The sequence below is a fragment of the Scyliorhinus canicula genome, chromosome 17 (assembly GCF_902713615.1).
Source record: "Scyliorhinus canicula chromosome 17, sScyCan1.1, whole genome shotgun sequence".
Lineage (NCBI taxonomy): Eukaryota > Metazoa > Chordata > Chondrichthyes > Carcharhiniformes > Scyliorhinidae > Scyliorhinus > Scyliorhinus canicula.
In genome coordinates this window covers 97,343,056-97,350,185 of record NC_052162.1, presented here as the reverse complement: position 1 = coordinate 97,350,185, position 7,130 = coordinate 97,343,056, and positions in this window count along the sequence as shown.

Sequence of the window (7,130 nt, the reverse complement as noted above, 5' to 3'; positions counted from 1 at the left end):
TGTGCTGTTGTGTTGATGGATGAGAACTTTAGTTAATGGTGGCAGGGAAGTTAAGGCAGTGGTGATAAAAGTACAAAAAATACTGTGGATGCTGGAAATCTGAAATAAAAAGATAACACTCAGAACGAACATGCAACATTCAAACAAGAAGCAAGCATAGGCCACTTCACCCCTCAAAAGTGCTCTGCTACTTAATATGATCATGGCCATGGTTGACCACTTTAAATTCCCACTGACCACTGGTAACCTTTATCAAGTGCAGAATTCTACACTGCCTGGATGGGTGCATGCCCCACCTGGAAGACCATGAAATTGGACAAGAAGATGTCAGGCACATGTAAGGGCCCTCCTGTGTCAACCCTGTTTGTTCCCTGCTTTCCCCTTATTTTTATTTTTGCTGTAACCATTTTGACCCAAGGATGATTAATAGACCTATGACCAGTTTAATAAAAGCTAATGGGCTGAATTCTCCACCGTTGGGATTCTCCATTTTGCAGGTAGCCCAGGGGTTTCCCGATGGTGTGGGGATGCCCCACAATGGGAAACCCCATTGAGCAGCCAGCGAACTGGAGAATCCCGACCAAGGTGTCTTTCCAGAAGAAATCCTACTGCTGTGAGTACTAAATGATTGCAGGCTGTAGTCCAGATGTTCTCCATTTTGCCGGCAGCCCAGGAATTCCAGCTCACCTCGATGAGAGTTTACTGGATGACAAAGGGTATCTCTTGAAAATGTGGCTCTGAATGCCTCTCGGACACCTAAGGAAAGAAGCGGAGGAGAGATACAACCTCTGTCATGGCTCCACAGGTGCGATGGTGGAGTTGACAATAGGTCTATGAAAATGCCATTCTGATGCCTGGGCTGCCCTTGGGTGGGGTGCCCTGGCAATATCTTCCAGAATGAATGTCCCTCAATCGCCATTTCTGCTCTGTTCTGCATAATGTTGCTCTCCTTGGAGGGGAATCACTGAATCAGGCGGACACTGAAAGACGTACACTTGCCTCAGAGGAAGAATCCAATGAAGATTCAGGTGCAGAAGGGGCGGGCAAATGGTGAGGATGAAGAGTTGAAATGAGGTGTGGTATTATCATTACAAGGGTTAATATAGTTGATGAACCATCAATCGAACGCGAGACGAGTTGCTGTACAAAAGTTAGGCTTTAATAAGCTAAACGTTAGCCCTGCGGTCGACTACAGTAAATGGACGACCGCCGGGCGTTCTGACTATTTATACCTCGGTATGGAGGCATGGTTAACTCAACCTCTCGACCAATCGGAGAGCCGTCACATGACTGGTCTCAACCAATCGGTCGAGAGGCACATGACCGACCAGGGCCAATGGTAAGCCGGTGTTCTGCACCAATGGCAGACAGCTATGCAAATCATACCACCACAATAGTATCATGAATCGCCACTAGAGGGAGCTGCAGATACTATTATATAAAGCAGTGATGCTGGACCTCAGGGGAGAGTGTGAGCAGGAACAAAGCTAACAGACAGAGAAAGTGGGAAGTATTTATACTGTGGAGGTGAGAATGAAAAGGAGGTCATAGACGCAGAAACCCAGGGAAACGGGGTGCTAATAGCCACAGAAACCAAGGGAAAAGAGTGCTAATGGCAGTCCCAGAGAGAACAAAAGAAGTGAGAGGGCCAAACAGCACAGAAAACTAACATCAGAGGATGACTGTAGATGTGGGGGGAGAGGAAGGGGAAACAAAGAGGAGAAAGGTTAAGGAAAGGTGGATAACATTGGGAGGGGGGTTAAATATATATTAAGAAAGAAAGAAATGGTAACACACAGTTAAAATGAAATGGGATGAAAACAAATGGGTCGAGGTGGGGTAGAGCTTCAGATGATCAGCTCAGTCATCGGACTCGAAACGTTAGCTCTTTTCTCTCCCCACAGATGCTGCCAGACCTGCTGAGATTTTCCAGCATTTTCTCTTTCCTTTCAGATTCCAGCATCCGCAATAATTTGCTTTTATCGTATGTAAGCAGGAGACAGCTAGTGAAGGTCATAAGAGCAGTTAGTGTGAGTAGGTTAGATTATAGTTTATACCTGTAATGAGATTAGCAGTAGATGAGTGTAGTTAGATGCTGTTGATCAATTCTGTATTCGAAAGATCTAAGTGTTGCAACACAGTTTAGTAGTGTAAATAAAATTATAGCTTTGTTCAAGTAAAAGCTATACTGTGGTCTTTGTGGAACACTACGCCTACCATCCTAAATAAGCAACACAAAGAACACCACATGAGGAACCTTCAGGGAGGCCTTGATTCAGCATTCCTTCTGCTAGGCTGCCAAGGCCTGCCTCCCGACTGAGACCAAGGGCATTGCCTCCCTCCCAAACATTTCACACATAACCATCCTATAAGCCCAATGTTGCATTACTGCTTCTGTTCTAAAGTTTGCTGTCCCAAATGTCTTTTACCAGGCACTAATGAGGCAAAAACCCATCGAATACACAGGACACTCAGGGCGTGTGAGCAAAGTAGCCATGATATATGCAGCGGAATTAACCGTCTGCGTTAGGGCAGCAGGGTAGCATGGTGGTTAGCATAAATGCTTCACATCTCCAGGGTCCCAGGTTCGATTCCCAGCTGGGTCACTGTCTGTGTGGAGTCTGCACGTCCTCCCCCCGTGTCAGCGTGGGTTTCCTCCGGGTGCTCCGGTTTCCTCCCACAGTCCAAAGATGTGCGGGTTAGGTGGATTGGCCATGCTAAATTGCCCGTAGTGTCCTAATAAATGTAAGGTTAAGGGGGGGGGGGTTGTTGGGTTACGGGTATAGGGTGGATACGTGGGTTTGAGTAGGGTGATCATGGCTCGGCACAACATTGAGGGCCGAAGGGCCTGTTCTGTGCTGTACTGTTCTATGTCTGCGTGATCTTCCGGTCTGCCGGCAGAGCACACACGCTCGCAGGTTTCTTGATGGTGTGGGAAAGCCATACTAGGAAACCCCATTGGCTGTTTGCGGGATCAGAGAATCCCACTGCCTGGGGGGGGGGGGGGGGGGGGGGGGGGCACCACGCAGGAAAACGCGACTGCTGGACCGGAGAATTCCACCAATTTAGTAATATGTAAGTGAAAATAACATCTGAACTTATTTAATCACATGTGATATTTCCAAAGAAATATAAGCTTTCTGTGCAAACCCATTGCTGTGCTCTCTGCATCTTTAGCTTACATTTGTAGGTGCCATGCCTAGGTGCCCTGCCTTTCACTGACAGAGACATTGGAGGCAGATCGTTAACTGTGCTATCCTATTGACCCAGATGACTTTAGCAGTAACCCTCTGGCCAGTGGGTCCTAAGCAGGCTCTGCCTTGAGAGGGTGCACTCGGTGGATTAGCTGGGTACTCTTCAATCATCAGAGTCTGGCATGGTGATTGGCAGAGAGGTGGATGAGCTGCTGCCCTCATCAGGATGCTGTGAAAGCTGCGTAGCTTTTGTAACCAAATTGATAGCGCACATTGAAGTAAATAATTATGATCTAGTCGCCATTACAGGAACTTGGTGGGAGGCGAACCAGGACTGGGTCCGGAAAATTGAAGAATATAAGAACATCAGTACATAAGAACTAAAAGCAGGAGTAGGCAATTCAGCTTGTCGAGCTTGCTCTGACATTCAACACTGGCTGGTCTCACCTCCACCTTCCTGCCCACTCCCCACAATCCTTTGTCCCACGACTAATTAAAAACCTACCTATATCCTCAAATTTGTTTCATGTTCCGACATCCACTGCACTCTGGGGTACAGAATTCCACGGATTCACAACCCTTTGAGTGAAGCAATACTGTTTCAAATATTCCACCCTTTAGCCGAAGACTACGGCCTCTCATTCATGAATATCCAATAAGGGGAAACATCCACTCTACGTCTATCTTGTCAATCTTCTTTAGCATCTTACAGATCTCAATCACATCGTCTCTCATTCTTTTATTTTTATTTATTTATTTAAAAATAAATTTAGAGTACACAATTTATTCTTTCCAATTAAGGGGCAAATTAGTGTGGCCAATCCACCTACCCTGCACATGCAAACACGGGGAGAATGTGCAAACTCCACACGGACACTAACCTGGGACCTCAGCATCGTCAGACAGCAGTGCTAACCACTGCACCATCATGCTCGCCCTCTCTCATTCTTTTAAACTCCCGGTCTAAACTGTTCAATCTCTTTTCATAAGCCAGGTCTTTATCCCTGGAATCCATCTAGTGAACCTTCCCTGAACCACCTCTAAGGTATTTACATCCATCCTCAAGTCAGTGGACCAAAACTGTGCGATATACTCCTAATGTGGTGTCACCAATGTGCTATGCAGTTGCAAGATAAGGTAAATGGAATTTTGTCCTTCATTGCTAGAGAGATGGAGTTTGAAAACAGGGAGGCTATTTTTCAGCTGTATAGGTTTCTGGTGGGGCTACACCTGGAGTACTGTGTACAATTTTGTTCTATTACTTGAGAAAGGATGTACTGGCACTGGAAGAAGTGCAGATTGATTCAGGAGTTGATAGGATTGGCTTAAGATGAGAGACTGAGTAGACGGGGACTATACTCATTGGAATTTAGAAGAATGATGGGGGTTATGGTCAGTAGGTCTCATTAAAAGGACAAGAGGCTTGTAAGGTGGAACATTAAGCCTTTGTTTTGAACATATAACTATACATATGGACAAAGCAGAGGCCAACTACAAGCTAACTTCATGTTGTCTTCTGCAAGAGTCTATCCATATTCAGTCCACCATCATGTCTGCTACCATGTGACTCTCAACATTATAATGTTGCCTGTATTTTTCCAGTCCCGCTTTAACAATTGCGATGGCAATCACTGTATTTGTTTGCTTCAGACTCCAGGGATTTGGCCCATTCCTTCTGGAGGGCATGTTCATCTGGACATGTATTTTCTTTTCCATAGTCCATTATATGCATGCGCCAACGTCTGCCTTGGTGACCGCTCTGTTCCCGGCCACCTCCGGCACCACCAGGGCTCATTCCTTGAAGATCGTGAAGCTTCTTATTTTTATGTCCGGCACCCCTCCCGGTGATTGTGGGAGATCTTCTCGTGCGGAGACGCAGAGAGGGCATTGTTAACCACACATGCGGTTCACAGTGGCTGGGGCGGGGTGCGTGGTCGTGAAGGAAGGTTTTGGGGAGCTGAATGGGGTGAAGGGAGGGTATGGGGGGCACAAAAAGGGTTGGGAGGGGCTGCTCGCCTGGGGACGGGAAGGTCTCGGGCAGGGAGGGGGTCAACTCACTTTCTTGCGGCACTGGAGGCCAGTCCTCCTGGTCGTGCTTCCCAAGCTGACGGCCGCTGTCACTTCATTCCAGGAAGCACCCCCCCCCCCCCCCCCCCCCCCCCCACCCCTCCGCAGATCCACATCCGGAGGTCTCGGCGCCATGGCTGCAAGCTGAAGAGGATTGGCTGTGAAAGTGCTGTTTAGGTGCTGCTCGACCTTGTTAGCGGGGCGGATGGCGAGCGCGGTTGCGGCTGGAGAGCCTTCATTTATGGCTGAAGCCTGTGGGGCTTCGTTAAGTGGACCAATTAAATTTGTATTGCGTTCCCGGCATCGCCAGGCTGAGGGCCGGGAAGCTCACGGCAGTTACCGTTCACTACCCCACTGAGAAATCTTTCCAGAGAATTGCACCCGTAGTGTTTCCCCATCTCTCAATGAAATGGCAGCTTCTGCATCACCTTGATCCACAGTGATGCTGTTTCAGTGTTGAAACTGCACTGTGGGAAACAGTCAAACTCTTTACATGTCTGACAACACAATTAATTGATGAATGCAGTTCCAAGGGCAGCACGGTAGCATTGTGGATAGCACAATCGCTTCACAGCTCCAGGGTCCCAGGGTCCTCCCCGTGTGTTCGTGGGTTTCCTCCGGGTGCTCCGGTTTCCTCCCACAGTCCAAAGATGTGCAGGCTAGGTGGATTGGCCATGATAAATTGCCCTTAGTGTCCAAAATTGCCCTTAGTGTTGGTTGGCGTTACTGGGTTATGGGGATAGGGTGGAGTTGTTGACTTTGGGTAGGGTGCTCGATGGGCTGAATGGCCTCCTTCTGCACTGTAAATTCTATGATAAAAAAGAACAGTACTCAAGAAGATTGACAACATACAGGACAAAGCAACCCACTTGATAAGCATCCCATCCATAAACATTCTCCAACACCAAGGCGCAGTAACAGCAGTCCCAAGAGACTCCCTACCCTCTGAGAAAATATCTTCACCTCTGCCCTAAGTAGGCAACTCCTTTTTGAAATAGTGATCCCGAGTTCTAGATTCTCCCACAGAGGAAAATATCGATTGCACATCCATGGTGTTAAAGATGCACTGCACGAGCTCACGAAGGCACCACAAACAGCATTTTCCAAGTACGAAGTCTGACAACACCAGGTTAAAGTCCAACATGTTTGTTTCAAACACTAGCTTTCGGAGCACTGCTCCTTCCTCAGGTGAACGCCGGCATCTCCACATCATAGCATTTTCCAAAGCCGAGACCATACGATCCAGGAGGGCAAAGACAGCAGTCACATGGGAACATCACCACTTACAAATTACCACAGCCACCCACCATTCTTCTGTGGAAGTATATCACCGTTCCTTCACTGTTGCTAGGTCAGAATGTCAGAATATCCTCCCTGATATCATTATGGGTGTACCTACACTATGTGGACTGCAGTGGTTCAGGAACAAAGAACAAAGTAAATTACAGCACAGGAACAGGCCCTTCGGCCCTCCTAACCTGCACCGATCCAGATCCTTTATCTAAACCTGTCCCCGATTTTCCAAGGTCTACTTCCCTCTGTTCCCTCCCCGTTCATATATCTGTCCAGATGCATCTTAAATGATGCTATCGTGCCCGCCTCTACCACCTCCGCTGGCAAAGCGTTCCAGGCACCCACCACCCTCTGCGTAAAAAACTTTCCACGCACATCTCCCTTAAGCTTTCCCCCTCTCTTTGAAATTGTGACCCCTTGTAATTGACACCCCCAATCTTGGAAAAAGCTTGTTGCTATCCACTCTGTCCATACCTCTCATAATTTTGTAGACCTCAATCAGGTCCCCCTTCAACCTCCGTCTTTCCAACAAAAACAATCCTAATCTACTCAACCTTCCTTCATAGCTAGCACCCT